Raw genomic sequence first — 21,153 nt, 5'->3', positions numbered from 1 at the left:
CAGTCAGTCCGGTTCAGAGAGGTAGCCCTCCAGTCCGGTTCAGAGAGGTAGCCCTCCAGTCCGGTTCAGAGAGGTAGCCCTCCAGTCCGGTTCAGAGAGGTAGCCCTCCAGTCCGGTTCAGAGAGGTAGCCCTCCAGTCCGGTTCAGAGAGGTAGCCCTCCAGTCCGGTTCATAGAGGTAGCCCTCCAGCCAGTCCAGTTCAGAGAGGTAGCCCTCCAGTCCGGTTCATAGAGGTAGCCCTCCAGTCCAGTTCAGAGAGGTAGCCCTACAGTCCGGTTCAGAGAGGTAGCCCTCCAGTCCAGTCCAGAGAGGTAGCCCTCCAAGCCAGTCCACTTCAGAGAGGTAGCCCTCCAGTCCGGTTCAGAGAGGTAGCCCTCCAGTCCGGTTCAGAGAGGTAGCCCTCCAGTCCGGTTCAGAGAGGTAGCCCTCCAGTCCGGTTCAGAGAGGTAGCCCTCCAGTCCGGTTCAGAGAGGTAGCCCTCCAGTCCGGTTCAGAGAGGTAGCCCTACAGTCCGGTTCAGAGAGGTAGCCCTCCAGTCCGGTTCAGAGAGGTAGCCCTCCAGTCCGGTTCAGAGAGGTAGCCCTCCAGTCCGGTTCAGAGAGGTAGCCCTCCAGTCCGGTTCAGAGAGGTAGCCCTCCAGTCCGGTTCAGAGAGGTAGCCCTCCAGCCAGTCCGGTTCAGAGAGGTAGCCCTCCAGTCCAGTTCAGAGAGGTAGCCCTCCAGTCCGGTTCAGAGAGGTAGCCCTCCAGTCCAGTTCAGAGAGGTAGCCCTCCAGTCCGGTTCAGAGAGGTAGCCCTCCAGTCCGGTTCAGAGAGGTAGCCCTCCAGTCCGGTTCAGAGAGGTAGCCCTCCAGCCAGTCCAGTTCAGAGAGGTAGCCCTCCAGTCCGGTTCATAGAGGTAGCCCTCCAGTCCAGTTCAGAGAGGTAGCCCTACAGTCCGGTTCAGAGAGGTAGCCCTCCAGTCCAGTTCAGAGAGGTAGCCCTCCAGCCAGTCCACTTCAGAGAGGTAGCCCTCCAGTCCGGTTCAGAGAGGTAGCCCTCCAGTCCGGTTCAGAGAGGTAGCCCTCCAGTCCGGTTCAGAGAGGTAGCCCTCCAGTCAGTCCGGTTCAGAGAGGTAGCCCTCCAGTCCGGTTCAGAGAGGTAGCCCTCCAGTCCGGTTCAGAGAGGTAGCCCTCCAGTCCGGTTCAGAGAGGTAGCCCTCCAGTCCGGTTCAGAGAGGTAGCCCTCCAGTCCGGTTCAGAGAGGTAGCCCTCCAGTCCGGTTCAGAGAGGTAGCCCTCCAGTCCGGTTCAGAGAGGTAGCCCTCCAGTCCGGTTCAGAGAGGTAGCCCTCCAGTCCGGTTCAGAGAGGTAGCCCTCCAGTCCGGTTCAGAGAGGTAGCCCTCCAGTCCGGTTCAGAGAGGTAGCCCTCCAGTCCAGTTCAGAGAGGTAGCCCTCCAGTCCGGTTCAGAGAGGTAGCCCTCCAGTCCGGTTCAGAGAGGTAGCCCTCCAGTCCGGTTCAGAGAGGTAGCCCTCCAGTCCGGTTCAGAGAGGTAGCCCTCCAGTCCGGTTCAGAGAGGTAGCCCTCCAGCCAGTCCAGTTCAGAGAGGTAGCCCTCCAGTCAGTCCGGTTCAGAGAGGTAGCCCTCCAGTCCGGTTCAGAGAGGTAGCCCTCCAGTCCAGTTCAGAGAGGTAGCCCTCCAGTCCGGTTCAGAGAGGTAGCCCTCCAGTCCGGTTCAGAGAGGTAGCCCTCCAGTCCGGTTCAGAGAGGTAGCCCTCCAGCCAGTCCAGTTCAGAGAGGTAGCCCTCCAGTCCGGTTCATAGAGGTAGCCCTCCAGTCCAGTTCAGAGAGGTAGCCCTACAGTCCGGTTCAGAGAGGTAGCCCTCCAGTCCAGTTCAGAGAGGTAGCCCTCCAGCCAGTCCACTTCAGAGAGGTAGCCCTCCAGTCCGGTTCAGAGAGGTAGCCCTCCAGTCCGGTTCAGAGAGGTAGCCCTCCAGTCCGGTTCAGAGAGGTAGCCCTCCAGTCCGGTTCAGAGAGGTAGCCCTCCAGTCCAGTTCAGAGAGGTAGCCCTCCAGTCCGGTTCAGAGAGGTAGCCCTCCAGTCCGGTTCAGAGAGGTAGCCCTCCAGTCCAGTTCAGAGAGGTAGCCCTCCAGTCCAGTTCAGAGAGGTAGCCCTCCAGTCCAGTTCAGAGAGGTAGCCCTCCAGTCCGGTTCAGAGAGGTAGCCCTCCAGTCCGGTTCAGAGAGGTAGCCCTCCAGCCAGTCCACTTCAGAGAGGTAGCCCTCCAGTCCGGTTCAGAGAGGTAGCCCTCCAGTCCGGTTCAGAGAGGTAGCCCTCCAGTCCGGTTCAGAGAGGTAGCCCTCCAGTCCGGTTCAGAGAGGTAGCCCTCCAGTCCGGTTCAGAGAGGTAGCCCTCCAGTCCAGTTCAGAGAGGTAGCCCTCCAGTCCGGTTCAGAGAGGTAGCCCTCCAGTCCGGTTCAGAGAGGTAGCCCTCCAGTCCAGTTCAGAGAGGTAGCCCTCCAGTCCAGTTCAGAGAGGTAGCCCTCCAGTCCGGTTCAGAGAGGTAGCCCTCCAGTCCGGTTCAGAGAGGTAGCCCTCCAGCCAGTCCAGTTCAGAGAGGTAGCCCTCCAGTCCGGTTCATAGAGGTAGCCCTACAGTCCAGTTCAGAGAGGTAGCCCTACAGTCCGGTTCAGAGAGGTAGCCCTCCAGTCCAGTTCAGAGAGGTAGCCCTCCAGCCAGTCCACTTCAGAGAGGTAGCCCTCCAGTCCGGTTCAGAGAGGTAGCCCTCCAGTCAGTCCGGTTCAGAGAGGTAGCCCTCCAGTCCGGTTCAGAGAGGTAGCCCTCCAGTCCAGTTCAGAGAGGTAGCCCTCCAGTCCGGTTCAGAGAGGTAGCCCTCCAGTCCGGTTCAGAGAGGTAGCCCTCCAGTCCGGTTCAGAGAGGTAGCCCTCCAGCCAGTCCAGTTCAGAGAGGTAGCCCTCCAGTCCGGTTCATAGAGGTAGCCCTCCAGTCCAGTTCAGAGAGGTAGCCCTACAGTCCGGTTCAGAGAGGTAGCCCTCCAGTCCACTTCAGAGAGGTAGCCCTCCAGCCAGTCCACTTCAGAGAGGTAGCCCTCCAGTCCGGTTCAGAGAGGTAGCCCTCCAGTCCGGTTCAGAGAGGTAGCCCTCCAGTCCGGTTCAGAGAGGTAGCCCTCCAGTCCAGTTCAGAGAGGTAGCCCTCCAGTCCAGTTCAGAGAGGTAGCCCTCCAGTCCAGTTCAGAGAGGTAGCCCTCCAGTCCGGTTCAGAGAGGTAGCCCTCCAGTCCGGTTCAGAGAGGTAGCCCTCCAGCCAGTCCACTTCAGAGAGGTAGCCCTCCAGTCCGGTTCAGAGAGGTAGCCCTACAGTCCGGTTCAGAGAGGTAGCCCTCCAGTCCGGTTCAGAGAGGTAGCCCTCCAGTCCGGTTCAGAGAGGTAGCCCTCCAGTCCGGTTCAGAGAGGTAGCCCTCCAGTCCAGTTCAGAGAGGTAGCCCTCCAGTCCGGTTCAGAGAGGTAGCCCTCCAGTCCGGTTCAGAGAGGTAGCCCTCCAGTCCAGTTCAGAGAGGTAGCCCTCCAGTCCAGTTCAGAGAGGTAGCCCTCCAGTCCGGTTCAGAGAGGTAGCCCTCCAGTCCGGTTCAGAGAGGTAGCCCTCCAGCCAGTCCAGTTCAGAGAGGTAGCCCTCCAGTCCGGTTCATAGAGGTAGCCCTACAGTCCAGTTCAGAGAGGTAGCCCTACAGTCCGGTTCAGAGAGGTAGCCCTCCAGTCCAGTTCAGAGAGGTAGCCCTCCAGCCAGTCCACTTCAGAGAGGTAGCCCTCCAGTCCGGTTCAGAGAGGTAGCCCTCCAGTCCGGTTCAGAGAGGTAGCCCTCCAGTCCGGTTCAGAGAGGTAGCCCTCCAGTCCGGTTCAGAGAGGTAGCCCTCCAGTCCGGTTCAGAGAGGTAGCCCTCCAGTCCAGTTCAGAGAGGTAGCCCTCCAGTCCGGTTCAGAGAGGTAGCCCTCCAGTCCGGTTCAGAGAGGTAGCCCTCCAGTCCAGTTCAGAGAGGTAGCCCTCCAGTCCAGTTCAGAGAGGTAGCCCTCCAGTCCAGTTCAGAGAGGTAGCCCTCCAGTCCGGTTCAGAGAGGTAGCCCTCCAGTCCGGTTCAGAGAGGTAGCCCTCCAGCCAGTCCAGTTCAGAGAGGTAGCCCTCCAGTCCGGTTCATAGAGGTAGCCCTCCAGTCCAGTTCAGAGAGGTAGCCCTACAGTCCGGTTCAGAGAGGTAGCCCTCCAGTCCACTTCAGAGAGGTAGCCCTCCAGCCAGTCCACTTCAGAGAGGTAGCCCTATAGTCCGGTTCAGAGAGGTAGCCCTACAGTCCGGTTCAGAGAGGTAGCCCTCCAGTCCGGTTCAGAGAGGTAGCCCTCCAGTCCGGTTCAGAGAGGTAGCCCTCCAGTCCGGTTCAGAGAGGTAGCCCTCCAGTCCGGTTCAGAGAGGTAGCCCTCCAGTCCGGTTCAGAGAGGTAGCCCTCCAGTCCGGTTCAGAGAGGTGGCCCTCCAGTCCGGTTCAGAGAGGTGGCCCTCCAGTCCGGTTCAGAGAGGTAGCCCTCCAGTCCGGTTCAGAGAGGTAGCCCTCCAGTCCGGTTCAGAGAGGTAGCCCTCCAGTCCGGTTCAGAGAGGTAGCCCTCCAGTCCGGTTCAGAGAGGTAGCCCTCCAGTCCGGTTCAGAGAGGTAGCCCTCCAGTCCGGTTCAGAGAGGTAGCCCTCCAGTCCAGTTCAGAGAAGTAGCCCTCCAGTCCAGTTCAGAGAGGTAGCCCTACAGTCCAGTTCAGAGAGGAAGTCGCTCCTGTGTCACTGTTCTGACAGACAGACAGACAGAGAGCGAGAAGGTCAGATGAGAGAGAGGGGGCAGGTCAGCCTAGCACTGAGAGACTAGTCTTACTTTGGTAGAAGGATTCTCAGTCCAAACTTGACAACAGATGGCCACTTCATAACTATTTCAAACAATTAGGTACAGAGGACTGTGAAGATTTCCGCTTCTTCTGTCAATAAACCAGATGTCCTAGCTGTCCTAGTCATCAGTATCTATACTACTGAACAACTAGTCATTGAATATGATCATCAGTATCTCCCGAGTGGTGCAGTGGTCTAAGGCACTGCATCGCAGTGCTAGCTGTGCCACTAGAGATCCTGGTTCAAATCCAGGCTCTGTCATAGCCGGCCGTGACCGGGAGACCCATGGGGTGACGCACAATTGGCCCAGCGTCGTCCAGGGTAGGGGAGGGAATGGCCGGCAGGGTTGTGGGTTCGTTTCCCACGGGGGGCCAGTATGAAAAAATAAAAATAATAATAATGGTTGCACTCACTAACTGTAAGTCGCTCTGGATAAGAGCGTCTGCTAAATGACTTAAATGTAAATCTGAACAACTAGTCATTGAATATGCTCATCAGTATCGCAGGTGGTTGTGTGAATAGCAGTCTTTCTTTGTCCTCCTTCAACTAAACAACTGAAAGCACAGCAAACCTTTTCTATCCAATCACAATCCAAATATTACTCAAGTACTTTGTGTAAAGTATTTTTGAGTAAGAAGAAAACACATTGAGTAATATACCACATCACAGTAGCCTTTGGTCCAGCTTTAACATAGAGATGATATGAAACGGAGGTTTCATATCACCCCATGGGTCTACCCAAGGACGTCAGAGGACAAAAATCAGTTAACCACTTAACTGAGGAACTCAATTTAACCTTGCGCAATACCCTAGATGCAGTTGCACCCCTAAAAACGAAAAACATTTGTCATAAGAAACTAGCTCCCTGGTATACAGAAAATACCCGAGCTTTGAAGCAAGCTTCCAGGAAATTGGAACGGAAATGGCGCCACACCAAACTGGAAGTCTTCCGACTAGCTTGGAAAGACAGTACCGTGCAGTACCGAAGAGCCCTCACTGCTGCTCGATCATCCTACTTTTCCAAATTAATCGAGGAAAATAAGAACAATCCAAAATTTCTTTTTGATACTGTTGCAAAGCTAACTAAAAAGCAGCATTCCCCAAGAGAGGATGGTTTTCACTTCAGCAGTGATAAATTCATGAACTTCTTTGAGGAAAAGATCATGACCATTAGAAAGCAAATTACGGACTCCTCTTTGAATCTGCGTATTCCTCCAGGGCTTAGCTGTCCTGGATCTGCACAGCTCTGCGAGGGCCTGGGATCGGGAGAGACACTTAAGTGTTTTAGTACTATATCTCTTGACACAATGATGAAAATAATCATGGCCTCTAAACCTTCAAGCTGCATACTGGATCCTATTCCTACTAAACTGCTGAAGGAGCTGCTTCCTGTGCTTGGCCCTCCTATGTTGAACATAATAAACAGCTCTCTATCCACCGGATGTGTACCAAACTCACTAAAAGTGGCAGTGATAAAGCCTCTCTTGAAAAAGCCAAACCTTGACCCGGAAAATATAAAAAACTATCGGCCTATATCGAATCTTCCATTCCTCTCAAAAATTTTAGAAAAAGCTGTTGCGCAGCAACTCACTGCCTTTCTGAAGACAAACAATGTATACGAAATGCTTCAGTCTGGTTTTAGACCCCATCATAGCACTGAGACTGTGGTAAATGACCTTTTAATGGCGTCAGACCGAGGCTCTGCATCTGTCCTCGTGCTACTAGACCTTAGTGCTGCCTTTGACACCATCGATCACCACATTCTTTTGGAGAGACTGGAAACCCAAATTGGTCTACACGGACAAGTTCTGGCCTGGTTTAGATCCTACCTGTCGGAAAGATATCAGTTTGTCTCTGTGAATGGTCTGTCCTCCGACAAATCAACTGTACATTTCGGTGTTCCTCAAGGTTCCGTTTTAGGACCACTATTGTTTTCACTATATATTTTACCTCTTGGGGATGTTATTCGAAAACATAATGTTAACTTTCACTGCTATGCGGATGACACACAGCTGTACATTTCAATGAAGCATGGTGAAGCCCCAAAATTGCCCTCGCTAGAAGCCTGTGTTTCAGACATAAGGAAGTGGATGGCTGAAAACTTTTTACTTTTAAACTCGGACAAAACAGAGATGCTTGTTCTAGGTCCCAAGAAACAAAGAGATCTTCTGTTAAATCTGACAATTCATCTTGATGGTTGTAAAGTCGTCTCAAATAAAACTGTGAAGGACCTAGGCGTTACTCTTGACCCTGATCTCTCTTTTGACGAACATATCAAGACTGTTTCAAGGACAGCTTTTTTCCATCTACGTAACATTGCAAAAATCAGAAATTTTCTGTCCAAAAATGATGCAGAAAAATTAATCCATGCATTTGTTACTTCTAGATTAGACTACTGCAATGCTCTATTTTCCGGCTACCCGGATAAAGCACTAAATAAACTTCAGTTAGTGCTAAATACGGCTGCTAGAATCCTGACTAGAACCAAGAAATTTGATCATATTACTCCAGTGCTAGCTTCCCTACACTGGCTTCCTGTTAAGGCAAGGGCTGATTTCAAGGTTTTACTGTTAACCTATAAAGCGTTACATGGGCTTGCTCCTACCTATCTTTCCGAGTTGGTCCTGCCGTACATACCAATACGTACGCTACGGTCACAAGACGCAGGCCTCCTAATTGTCCCTAGAATTTCTAAGCAAACAGCGGGAGGCAGGGCTTTCTCCTATAGATCTCCATTTTTATGGAACAGTCTGCCTACCCATGTGAGAGACGCAGACTCGGTCTCAACCTTTAAGTCTTTACTGAAGACTTATCTCTTCAGTGGGTCATATGATTGAGTGTAGTCTGGCCCAGGAGTGTGAAGGTGAACGGAAAGGCTGGAGCAACGAACAGCCCTTGCTGTCTCTGCCGGGCCGGTTCCCCTCTCCACTGGGGTTCTCTGCCTCTAACCCTGTTGCAGGGGCTGAGTCACTGGCTTGCTGGTGCTCTTTCATGCCGTCCCTGGGAGGGGTGCGTCACTTGAGTGGGTTGAGTTACTGACGTGATCTTCCTGTCTGGGTTGGCGCCCCCCCTTGGTTTGTGCTGTGGTGGAGACCTCTGTGGGCTATACTCGGCCTTGTCTCAGGATTGTAAGTTGGTGGTTGGGGATATCCCTCTAGTGGTGCGGGGGCTGTGCTTTGGCGGAGTGGGTGGGGTTATATCCTTCCTGTTTGGCCCTGTCCGGGGTTTCTTCGGATGGGGCCACAGTGTCTCCGGACCGCTCCTGTCTCAGCCTCCAGTATTTATGCTGCAGTAGTTTATGTGTCGGGGGCTGGGGTTAGTTGGTTATACCTGGAGTACTTCTCCTGTCTTATCCAGTGTCCTGTGTGAATTTAAGTATGCTCTCTCTAATTCTCTCGTTCTCTCTTTCTCTCTGAGAACCTGAGCCCTAGGACCATACGTCAGGACTACCGGGCATGATGACACCTTGCTGTCCCCAGTCCGCCTGGCCTTGCTGCTATTCCAGTTTCAACTGTTCTGCCTGCGGCTACGAAACCCCCTACCTGTCCCAGACCTGCTGTTTTCAACTCTAAATGATCGGCTATGAAAAGCCAACTGAGAGACCTGAGCCCTAGGACCATACGTCGGGACTACCGGCCGTGGTGACTCCTTGCTGTCCCCAGTCCGCCTGGCCTTGCTGCTATTCCAGTTTAAACTGTTCTGCCTGCGGTTATGGAACCCCTACCTGTCCCAGACCTGCTGTTTTAAACTCTAATGATCGGCTATGAAAAGCCAACTGAGATTTATTCCTGATTATTATTTGACCATGCTTGTCACTTATGAACATTTTTGAACATCTTGGCATGGTTCTGTTATAATCTCCACCCGGCACAGCCAGAAGAGGACTGGCCACCCCTCATAGCCTGGTTCCTCTCTAGGTTTCTTCCTAGGTTTTGCCTTTCTAGGGAGTTTTTCCTAGCCACCGTGCTTCTACACCTGCATTACTAGCTGTTTGGGGTTTTAGGCTGGGTTTCTGTACAGCACTTCGAGATATTAGCTGATGTAAGAAGGGCTATATAAAATAAAATTGATTGATTGATTGAGGTTACGTCCTAAAAAGGTACCAAATTCCCTTTAGAGTGACTCATCTTGACCAGAGCCCTTTCATATAAAGTGAATAGGGTGCCATTTGGGACGCACACAGAATGTTCCAAACAGTTGCCTTAGTAACAATATGACTAAATCATTCCTTGACTCATGTTGACTATCTGACCGTCCCAACAACACTCCACTAGTCTCCTAATCAGTCTTAGTAGGGGAACGCTGGTCAGAGACTCCACGCTGGTCAGAGACTCCACGCTGGTCAGAGACTCCACGCTGGTCAGAGACTCCACGCTGGTCAGAGACTCCACGCTGGTCAGAGACTCCACGCTGGTCTGAGACTCCATGCAGGTCAGACTCCATGCCCTCCTCTGCTAGTGTGTGCTTATTGCCCCAGTCTAACAACGTAGGGTCTTCTCTCTGGTAGCAGCTAGTGTGTGCTTATTGCCCCAGTCTAACAACGTAGGGTCTTCTCTCTGGTAGCAGCTAGTGTGTGCTTATTGCCCCAGTCTAACAACGTAGGGTCTTACCTCTGGTAGCAGCTAGTGTGTGCTTATTGCCCCAGTCTAACAATGTAGGGTCTTACCTCTGGTAGCAGCTAGTGTGTGCTTATTGCCCCAGTCTAACAATGTAGGGTCTTACCTCTGGTAGCAGCTAGTGTGTGCTTATTGCCCCAGTCTAACAACGTAGGGTCTTCTCTCTGGTAGCAGCTAGTGTGTGCTTATTGCCCCAGTCTAACAACGTAGGGTCTTACCTCTGGTAGCAGCTAGTGTGTGCTTATTGCCCCAGTCTAACAACGTAGGGTCTTCCCTCTGGTAGCAGCTAGTGTGTGCTTATTGCCCCAGTCTAACAACGTAGGGTCTTCTCTCTGGTAGCAGCTAGTGTGTGCTTATTGCCCCAGTCTAACAACGTAGGGTCTTCTCTCTGGTAGCAGCTAGTGTGTGCTTATTGCCCCAGTCTAACAACGTAGGGTCTTCTCTCTGGTAGCAGCTAGTGTGTGCTTATTGCCCCAGTCTAACAACGTAGGGTCTTCTCTCTGGTAGCAGCTAGTGTGTGCTTATTGCCCCAGTCTAACAACGTAGGGTCTTCTCTCTGGTAGCAGCTAGTGTGTGCTTATTGCCCCAGTCTAACAACGTAGGGTCTTCTCTTTGGTAGCAGCTAGTGTGTGCTTATTGCCCCAGTCTAACAACGTAGGGTCTTCTCTCTGGTAGCAGCTAGTGTGTGCTTATTGCCCCAGTCTAACAACGTAGGGTCTTCTCTCTGGTAGCAGCTAGTGTGTGCTTATTGCCCCAGTCTAACAACGTAGGGTCTTCTCTCTACTTCATGCTGTCCTCTTTGTGTAGGGAGGAGTGAGTGAACTTCATGCTGTCCTCTTTGTGTAGGGAGGAGTGAGTGAATGTCATGCTGTCCTCTTTGTGTAGGGAGGAGTGAGTGAACTTCATGCTGTCCTGCCTGTCTGTTCCCTTGGGGGCCAGTACATCTGGCTGCCAGATGGCTGTAGTGGGGCCGGAGGGGTGGCCATTGCACTATGAAGGGAATAGGGTCCCATTGGGGACAGAGCGGAGGTTGTGGCTATCACATGGCAGCGGGGACAGAGGCAGGCAGGCAGGCAGGCAGACAGACAGGCAGACAGGCAGACAGGCAGACAGGCAGACAGACAGGCAGACAGGCAGACAGGCAGACAGGCAGACAGACAGGCAGGCAGGCAGGCAGGCAGGCAGGCAGGCAGGCAGTAACTCAGGTCACAGCAGACAGGAAACACAGAGCCAGGAGCAGACTCTGGCAGCATCCCAAATGGCACCCTAATCCTTAGTACACTGCTTTTGACTAAAGCCATATGGGCCCTGGTCAAAAGTAGTGCACTATATAAGAAATAGGGTGCCATTTGGGACGCATCCTCTGAACCCTCTGTCATACTGTCTATACTAACCACTTCATCTCAATGTCCACAAATTACAATCAACCATATATACAGCGTTAATATTTGCCCATACTTTACTATAACAGAGTTGGACATAAGAAAAACATTCCCTTTTATGAGTTGACCGTCCAGTAACCAGAGGTCAATATACTGTATTCAGCAGTATCATTAAAACACTCATCCCTCGACTCCACTACAGAACATTCAGATTCTCTGTAGGCTAGTTGAGATACTCTGTAGGCTAGTTGAGATACTCTGTAGGCTAGTTGAGATACTCTGTAGGCTAGTTGAGATTCTCTGTAGGCTAGTTGAGATTCTCTGTAGGCTAGTTGAGATACTCTGTAGGCTAGTTGAGATACTCTGTAGGCTAGTTGAGATACTCTGTAGGCTAGTTGAGATACTCTGTAGGCTAGTTGAGATACTCTGTAGGCTAGTTGAGATACTCTGTAGGCTAGTTGAGATTCTCTGTAGGCTAGTTGAGATTCTCTGTAGGCTAGTTGAGATTCTCTGTAGGCTAGTTGAGATACTCTGTAGGCTAGTTGAGATACTCTGTAGGACTATTTGTATGTTTTTAAAAGCCATTACATCAACTGGTTTTTAAATGAGATGGTCTCCTCAGAGAAACAAACACACACACACACACACACACACTTTGGCAATGGTTGCACATAGGATATCAAGCAAACTGTGTAACCACTGTGACTTTAAGGGAATCTGATCATCAGATCTCCTGTGTCCAACACAATCATGCTATTGTCCTGTACAGGCCAGGGTATATACCAGGGACCAGGGTATAGGCCAGGGTATAAACCAGGGGCCAGGGTACAGGCTAGGGTATAAGCCAGGGTATAGGCCAGGGTATAGGCCAGGGAATAAACCAGGGTATAGGCCATTACATTAAAGGCAATAAAACACTGCAGTGATAAAGCAAGCATTCTTACATGATTCTCAATTCGATTACGACCATGTGAATGAATGTGACTGTGTAAGCAACGGCATTCTGAAATGGTTTCATTAAATCCCTTGAGTCTCCTTTCATTGACATTTCCTGAGAAAGATGATTGATGATTTATATATAAATAAGAGAGAGAGAGAGAGAGAGAGAGAGAGAGAGAGAGAGAGAGAGAGAGAGAGAGAGAGAGAGAGAGAGAGAGAGAGAGAGAGAGAGAGAGAGAGAGAGAGAGAGAGAGAGAGAGAGAGACCTGCCATGCAGTAGCCGTTTATGGCTTTCTAGCTAAATGATTTATTATGTTATTATTTTGATGCTGAATGATATTTTCTCCAGAAGTTAACCGGATTTTCCCCACTAAAAATGTACTTCTGAATCAGTGGCCCCAGCGGCCTTCACTGATGTCCCGCCTAAAGCTAAAGAAACGCTAATGTAGAATACAGACAGGGCACTAATTACAGTCATGCCAGACCGCATTCAGAAGTACTGCCATTTAAACATCAGTGCCAACCAACCAGCCAGCATGCCATGCCAACATGGTCTGAAGGCCATGGAAGAGTGAAACACTCTCAGACCATAGACAAGGAGAACTGTGGAGGGCTTCCCTCACTCAACATCCGTCCTCCCTCAACACCAGCCCTCCCTCCCTTCCACCAGAGCTCGCTCCCCTCTACCCTCCCTCCCTCCCTCCCACCCGACAGCCAGCAGTGGTCCTTTCAAAGGAGTGGACCAGCTTATTTAAATTCCGCCAGTGTCCCAACTTTGCTGGAGAAGCTCCTTCATGCTGACAAAATAAATGCAGCAGAGAGACAGACAGACAGACAGACACAGAGAAAGAGACAGAGAAAGACAGAGAGAGACAGAGAACTGGAGAGAGAAAGACAGAGACAAAGAGAGAGAGACAAATGGAGAGAGAAAGAGACAGACAGAGTGACAGAGAGAGAGACAAATGGAGAGAGAAAGAGACAGACAGACAGACAGACAGACAGACAGAGAAAGAGAGAGAGACAGAGAGAGAAAGAGACACAGAGAGAGAGAGAGACAGAAAGAGAGAGAGACAGAGAAAGAGACAGACAGAGACAGGAAGGAGCATGCAGCTGCTGCAGGATGCATCTGTCAGGAGCCTGGTGCGGTGGCCTCAGCCCGGTTAATAAGAGGAAGGATACAGTGAGGAAGGTTGCAGAGAGCTCCTCATTCACAGCACGGGAGATGTGGGGGGTCTCTCTCTCTCTCTCCGTAACATAATGCTAGCTAGGGGATCAGAAGTTCATGGACATCCATGACTTCCATGGAGGCCATTCACTTAGTCTGACAATGAGAGAGGAACAGACTGTGACAGTCTGACAGACAGGAATAGAAATGCTAGGTGCCGTCCTATGTTTTGTTAATAAAATACAAGATCATCTGTTTTATCCCATCTTGTCTATTTTTATATATTGTATCTGTGTAAATATCCATGTATATGATATTTACACAGATCATCAGATCTCCTGTGTCCAACACAATCATGCTATTGTCCTGTACAGGCCAGGGTATATACCAGGGGCCAGGGAATAAACCAGGGTATATACCAGGGGCCAGGGTATAGGCCAGGGAATAAACCAGGGTATAGGCCAGGGTACAGGCCATTACATTAAATGCAATAAAACACTGCAGTGATAAAGCAAGCATTCTTACATGAGTCTCAATTCGATTACGACCATGTGAATGAATGTGACTGTGTAAGCAACGGCATTCTGAAATGGTTTCATTAATTCCTTTGAGTCTCCTTTCATTGACATTTCCTGAGAAAGATGATTGATGATTTATATATAAATAAGAGAGAGAGAGAGAGAGAGAGAGAGAGAGAGAGAGAGAGAGAGAGAGAGAGAGAGAGAGAGAGAGAGAGAGAGAGAGAGAGAGAGAGAGAGAGAGAGAGAGAGAGAGAGAGAGAGAGAGAGAGAGGCCTGCCATGCAGTAGCCGTTTATGGCTTTCTAGCTAAATGATTTATTATGTTATTATTTTGATGCTGAATGATATTTTCTCCAGAAGTTAACCGGATTTTCCCCACTAAAAATGTACTTCTGAATCAGTGGCCCCCAGCGGCCTTCACTGATGTCCCGCCTAAAGCTAAAGAAACGCTAATGTAGAATACAGACAGGGCACTAATTACAGTCATGCCAGACCGCATTCAGAAGTACTGCCATTTAAACATCAGTGCCAACCAACCAGCCAGCATGCCATGCCAACATGGTCTGAAGGCCATGGAACAGTGAAACACTCTCAGACCATAGACAAGGAGAACTGTGGAGGGCTTCCCTCACTCAACATCCGTCCTCCCTCAACACCAGCCCTCCCTCCCTTCCACCAGAGCTCGCTCCCCTCTACCCTCCCTCCCTCCCACCCGACAGCCAGCAGTGGTCCTTTCAAAGGAGTGGACCAGCTTATTTAAATTCCGCCAGTGTCCCAACTTTGCTGGAGAAGCTCCTTCATGCTGACAAAATAAATGCAGCAGAGAGACAGACAGACAGACAGACACAGAGAAAGAGACAGAGAAAGACAGAGAGAGAGAGACAGACAGACAGACAGACAGAGCGACAGAGAGAGAGAGAGAGAGAGACAAATGGAGAGAGAAAGAGACAGACAGACAGAGAAAGAGAGAGAGACAGAGAGAGAAAGAGACACAGAGAGAGAGAGAGAGACAGAAAGAGAGAGAGACAGAGAAAGAGACAGACAGAGACAGGAAGGAGCATGCAGCTGCTGCAGGATGCATCTGTCAGGAGCCTGGTGCGGTGGCCTCAGCCCGGTTAATAAGAGGAAGGATACAGTGAGGAAGGTTGCAGAGAGCTCCTCATTCACAGCACGGGAGATGTGGGGGGTCTCTCTCTCTCTCTCCGTAACATAATGCTAGCTAGGGGATCAGAAGTTCATGGACATCCATGACTTCCATGGAGGCCATTCACTTAGTCTGACAATGAGAGAGGAACAGACTGTGACAGTCTGACAGACAGGAATAGAAATGCTAGGTGCCGTCCTATGTTTTGTTAATAAAATACAAGATCATCTGTTTTATCCCATCTTGTCTATTTTATATATTGTATCTGTGTAAATATCCATGTATATCAGTGTTTAATTTGACTGACATGTGGTATAAATAAAGTAAAGTAAGTTGGTCCCCTGATGAGGTCAACTAACAGAGTAGCAGGCCTTTCTGATGATGTCAACTAACAGAGTAACAGGCCTTTCTGATGATGTCAACTAACAGAGTAACAAGCCTTTCTGATGATGTCAACTAACAGAGTAGCAGGCCTTTCTGATGATGTCAACTAACAGAGTAGCAGGCCTTTCTGATGATGTCAACTAACAGAGTAGCAGGCCTTTCTGATGATGTCAACTAACAGAGTAACAAGCCTTTCTGATGAGGTCAACTAACAGAGTAGCAGGCCTTTCTGATGATGTCAACTAACAGAGTAACAAGCCTTTCTGATGAGGTCAACTAACAGATTGACAGGCCTTTCTGATGATGTCAACTAACAGAGTGACAGGCCTTTCTGATGAGGTCAACTAACAGAGTAGCAGGCCTTTCTGATGAGGTCAACTAACAGAGTGACAGGCCTTTCTGATGAGGTCAACTAACAGAGTGACAGGCCTTTCTGATGATGTCAACTAACAGAGTAACAGGCCTTTCTGAAGCAGCAGTACCAAAGGGCTTCCTTCATCACGTTTCTCTGTGAAGGTCGGCATCCCAGAATTAGGCCTGAGCGGTCAGGACAGAAGTCCGGACAAAAGATTTAGAAGGGCCCAGGGTGAAGTGGAGAGTGGGGCTGACGGGGCCGGGATGCTTGGGAATAGTTTGTACTTGTCAGTACCACTCTCTGTCGTTAGTCTTAATGCCTGACTCATGGCACTCCACAGGAGGCTGTGGGAGGAGATTCCTCTGTCGTTAGTGATGACCAACGATGAAGCTGCAGCATCACAGAGGGATGTTGGCAGGGATCGCTGAGGACTGTGGCCGTCTCCATTAGCCCAACAGGTCGGTTCAGCCCAGCTCAATGTCCAGACAGGAGGCCATAACCATTGGCATGTAAAACCACCAACATACTGTGATGATATCTGATTTCAGAACCTACGGTTTTGTGATGTTGCTGAGAAAGCCAAAAGGCTGATGATGTCAGCTTTTAAAATCAGACTGATGATGTCGTTGATTAAGGCCCAATAGTTAAAAGTCACGCCACAACCTCCTCCTACAAGCACAGGAAGAGAGGAGGAGGAGAGGAGAGAGAGAGAGGAGAGAGAGAGGAGGAGGAGAGGAGAGAGAGGAGGAGAGGAGAGAGGAGGAGAGAGAGAGGAGGAGGAGAGGAGAGAGAGGAGGAGAGGAGAGAGAGGAGGAGGAGAGGAGAGAGAGAGAGGAGGAAGAGAGGAGGAGGAGAGGAGAGAGAGAGAGGAGGAGGAGAGGAGAGAGAGAGAGGAGAGAGAGAGGAGGAGGAGAGGAGAGAGAGAGAGAGGAGGAGGAAGAGCCTGCACACTTTGGCAGGAAGCAGTTAGTGGCCCGGGGACTCAGAGGGTGCATCCCAAATGGCACCCTGTTCCCTCTATAGTGCACTACTGTGAACCAGAGCCCTATGGACCCTGGTCAAAAGTAGTGCACTATATAGGGAACAGGGTGCCATTTGGGACGTACACTTTGAAGGGCTGCTTCACACGCTGCATCTGATTGTCTTTCATCACAGAGGTCAGGGGGGGTCACAGAAAAATTTGACTCCACAGGACATTGGTCCAATATCACAGCCGGCATTGCCACGGAAATGAGCTCAGCGCTTCCTCTAACAAAACAAAAAAAATTGAGTTTCAACATTTCCCCTTCAACAGTTGAGTTCCCATGAAGAAAGCAGCATATTGCGCAATTGTTGAAGATTGGGCCAATTTTTGATATTTTAATGTTTTGTTTTTTGAAAAGTCAATGTCTTCTGACTGACATGTTTATCAGAAAACGACTGTTGAAAGAGGATGAGGCACGAGGACAACAGCGTGTGCGCAAGGACGATGTTTGTTGCTGCACTGATTATTTTGCAACAAGGTTTGTGAATGAAGGCCCTTAGCTTCCTACCTACAGGGTGGAGGCCCTTAGCTTCCTACCTACAGGGTGGAGGTCCTTAGCTTCCTACCTACAGGGTGGAGGTCCTTAGCTTCCTACCTACAGGGTGGAGGTCCTTAGCTTCCTACCTACAGGATGGAGGCCCTTAGCTTCCTACCTACAGGGTGGAGGCCCTTAGCTTCCTACCTACAGGATGGAGGCCCTTAGCTTCCTACCTACAGGGTGGAGGCCCTTAGCTTCCTACCTACAGGGTGGAGGTCCTTAGCTTCCTACCTACAGGGTGGAGGTCCTTAGCTTCCTACCTACAGGGTGGAGGTCCTTAGCTTCCTACCTACAGGGTGGAGGTCCTTAGCTTCCTACCTACAGGGTGGAGGTCCTTAGCTTCCTACCTACAGGGTGGAGGTCCTTAGCTTCCTACCTACAGGGTGGAGGTCCTTAGCTTCCTACCTACAGGGTGGAGGTCCTTAGCTTCCTACCTACAGGGTGGAGGTCCTTAGCTTCCTACCTACAGGGTGGAGGTCCTTAGCTTCCTACCTACAGGGTGGAGGTCCTTAGCTTCCTACCTACAGGGTGGAGGCCCTTAGCTTCCTACCTACAGGGTACAGGTCCTTAGCTTCCTACCTACAGGGTACAGGTCCTTAGCTTCCTACCTACAGGGTGCAGGTCCTTAGCTTCTTAACCACAGGGTACAGATGTCTCTGAAATATACAGTAAACTCACCACCATACAAGTTAAGAATTATCAGTGAATAGGCTTCCACCCACAGAAAGACAATGAAAGAAAGAAAAATATATCACATACGGTATACTACCGAGTGACTCAGTACAGTAGATATCACATACGGTATACTACCGAGTGACTCAGTACAGTAGATATCACATACGGTATACTACCGAGTGACAGAGTACAGTAGATATCACATACGGTATACAAACAAAACAATTTTACGCACGCATGACTGTAAGTCTCTTTGGATAGAAGTGTCTGCTAAATGGCATAATATTTATATTATTAAAATCATATTGTTGAATATGATGACACAAATCATGAGACTAACGCACCCTGCATGCATTCCGTTCTCTCACGAGGGCCGGTCCCAAATGGCACCCTATTCCCTATATAGTGCACTGCTTATGTAGCCCTGGTCAAAAGTAGTGCACTATATTAGGAATAGGGTGCAACTGATGACACAGACCGACGCTCGTCAGAGCTTTTAAAAAAGGAATGGTAAATCTATTTTTGAAACAGTGCTGTGTAATTTACTTTATTTCAAGATGGCAATTTCATATCCCCCTATGATTTCAAGGCTGAAGTAATGTGGCCTGGATGTTTTCTGAAACCCCAGAGAATGTTGCTGGCCACACTGTGCTGTCAGCACCATGAGGACATCGGACAACATTTCATGTCAGAACGAGGAGCTAACAAAACCAAACTAAACCAGATTTGCAGAATCGGCTTTCCATTCAATCCAATACGACCTTATTTATCTCCTCAGTGGCAATTAAGAAGGAAAGTCAGTTTACAACGTCAACATCCTCCACATGTAAATACCAGATTGGCAGAACAGCCTCACTAGACTCTCAATGCTTTGCATCTGTTCACATCATTGAGAGACACCTTGATAGGAGTTGTTTACATTTAAAGTCATTTAGCAGACACTCTTATCCAGAGCGACTTACAGTTAGTTAGTGAATACATATTTTTTTATACTGGCCCCCCGTGGGAATCAAACCCACAACCCTGGCGTTGCAAACGCCATGCTCTATCAACTGAGCTACATCCCTGCCGGCCATTCCCTCCCCTACCCTGGACGACGCTGGGCCAATTGTGCGCCGCCCATGAGTCTCCCGGTCGCGGCCGGCTGCGACAGAGCCTGGATTCGAACCAGGATCTCTAGTGGCACAGTTAGCACTGCGATGCAGTGCCTTAGACCACTGCGCCACTCAGGAGTACAGTTGTTGTCAACTTGGTATGCCTCCCAGCATGCCCTGCGTTCTCAGGCGTAAGGAGGACTACCTAAAGATAGCATAGTGGTGATGTAATGAGCCCAGATGAGCAGGAAAAAGGGGAGGCCAGACACCATCTATCCATTGGCGACCACCACTCCTCATTGTGTTCCCAGAAGGCCCACCACTCCTCACTGTGTTCCCAGAAGGCCCACCACTCCTCACTGTGTTCCCAGAAGGCCCACCACTCCTCACTGTGTTCCCAGAAGGCCCACCACTCCTCACTGTGTTCCCAGAAGGCCCACCACTCCTCACTGTGTTCCCAGAAGGCCCACCACTCCTCACTGTGTTCCCAGAAGGCCCACCACTCCTCATTGTGTTCCCAGAAGGCCAATGCTGGCTTCAGGTGACGGACTAGTTAGTGCACTAATGTTGTGTCCACCAGGTCATCCTTCATTCTAAAACACAGATGGGTGGGTTTCAATCCTTGGAAGTGTGTAGGTTCAGTATGCATACATTTACAAATAGCCATGTCATGGTGATCGTTCATTTGCATCGTGCATTGTGAGGTATGCCAACATGACATTCTGCCATCTGAAAGGATAAACATCAGACAGAGATCCTTCCACTCACCACATGGTATAGCATGGGATCTCCATTTCCCTAGATATCATTCACATGTTGTTGACAGGGAGCCTTCCACTCACCACATGGTATAGCATGGGATCTCCATTTCCCTAGATATCATTCACATGTTGTTGACAGGGAGCCTTCCACTCACCACATGGTATAGCATGGGATCTCCATTTCCCTAGATATCATTCACATGTTGTTGACAGAGATCCTTCCACTCACCCCATGGTATAGCATGGGATCTCCATTTCCCTAGATATCATTCACATGTTGTTGACAGAGATCCTTCCACTCACCCCATGGTATAGCATGGGATCTCCATTTCCCTAGATATCATTCACATGTTGTTGACAGAGATCCTTCCACTCACCACATGGTATAGCATGGGATCTCCATTTCCCTAGATATCATTCACATGTTGTTGACAGAGATCCTTCCACTCACCACATGGTATAGCATGGGATCTCCATTTCCCTAGATATCATTCACATGTTGTTGACAGAGATCCTTCCACTCACCACATGGTATAGCATGGGATCTCCATTTCCCTAGATATCATTCACATGTTGTTGACAGAGACAGACACAGCAGCATTTCTGCAACTTGCTCCCATCACATTAAAAAACTGAAAGACATGTCAGAATGATCCCTGTGAAGGTGCATCGTCTCTCCCTGAGGTAGTACTGTACTGGTAATACAAGAGAAACAGATCATTAAAGTCTTGCCAGTACCTGTGTCCTGCTGCTGAACACCATCCAGGGGGTGGAAGTATTTTGAAGATTGAGAATAAAACAGGACAACAGTCTCTGTCCCCGTCAGACTGACATCCTTCCCAGTCCCCTCTGCTCTGCTCTCTGTCTGTGGCTGTTGAGGCTAGCTTCAGTCCGTCCGGTGGTTTGACGGCGTCTGTCTGTTAAGGTCTGTTCAGGCTGGCTGGCTGGTTCCAGTACTACGCCAAGCGGTCTCGCATTATTAACGCCTCCTTATAAAGAATGGGATGAGTCAATGACAGGGCTCTTCACTCAGTCAGGAAGGAGGCAGGGCAGAGGACTGGCAGGCAGACAGCTAACTCACTGCCGAGAGAGAGAGAGAGAGACGAGTCGCGACGACTAAAGAACGGCACACAGCTCAGGAACAGACAGATTGGTGACAGGGTGTGGGGGGGAGGACCCTGAGGCTGTGGGGGAGGACCCTGAGGCTGTGGGGGAGGACCCTGAGGCTGTGGGGGAGGACCCTGAGTGCCTTACTACCCATCAGCCGGTTCACCATCTAATCACCAGCTTGGTCTCCTGGCAACAGCACGCCTCCTACACGACGACAAACAGACAGCACAGAGCCTCCAAGCAGGCTCAAACACAGCAACTGAACTTAAAAGACTTCTGTGGTAAAAAGTCTCCCTCAAATGGTACAAAGAGAACACGCACACTGCAATCTATGTTCCCATCATTGCTCATCAGTCACAACGTTTCCAAAAGTCACCCTCACCATTACTGTATACAGCAGAACTACACAGACACACACACACACACACACACACACACAGCACCCTAGGGAGATAGGTAATCACAGCACCCAGCTGAGAGGTAAACAGCACGTTGTTGCCATCACGTAATGTAGCGCGACATACTAATTACTTCATTCATTAG

At 50.1% G+C, this 21,153-nt stretch overlaps 1 protein-coding gene across 2 annotated transcripts in view; it reads right to left on the bottom strand.

Moving 5' to 3' along the window:
• Positions 1–21,153, bottom strand: part of pald1a (phosphatase domain containing paladin 1a) — a 155,178-nt gene that overhangs the window by 120,824 nt on the left and 13,201 nt on the right. Inside the window, exon 1 of one of the 2 annotated variants that reach the window (XM_045209906.1) lies at positions 20,239–20,629. The exons of the other annotated variant lie outside the window; for it this stretch is intronic. The gene's annotated coding sequence lies outside the window, so the exon portion shown is untranslated. Of the gene's footprint in view, positions 1–20,238; positions 20,630–21,153 lie in introns of those variants that run through there. 2 annotated transcript variants of the gene reach the window in all.

This window comes from Coregonus clupeaformis, chromosome 31, assembly GCF_020615455.1.
Source record: "Coregonus clupeaformis isolate EN_2021a chromosome 31, ASM2061545v1, whole genome shotgun sequence".
In the NCBI taxonomy this organism is placed as follows: domain Eukaryota; kingdom Metazoa; phylum Chordata; class Actinopteri; order Salmoniformes; family Salmonidae; genus Coregonus; species Coregonus clupeaformis.
Note: the sequence above shows the minus strand (reverse complement) of the source record. Positions and strands in the feature narration are given on the sequence as shown.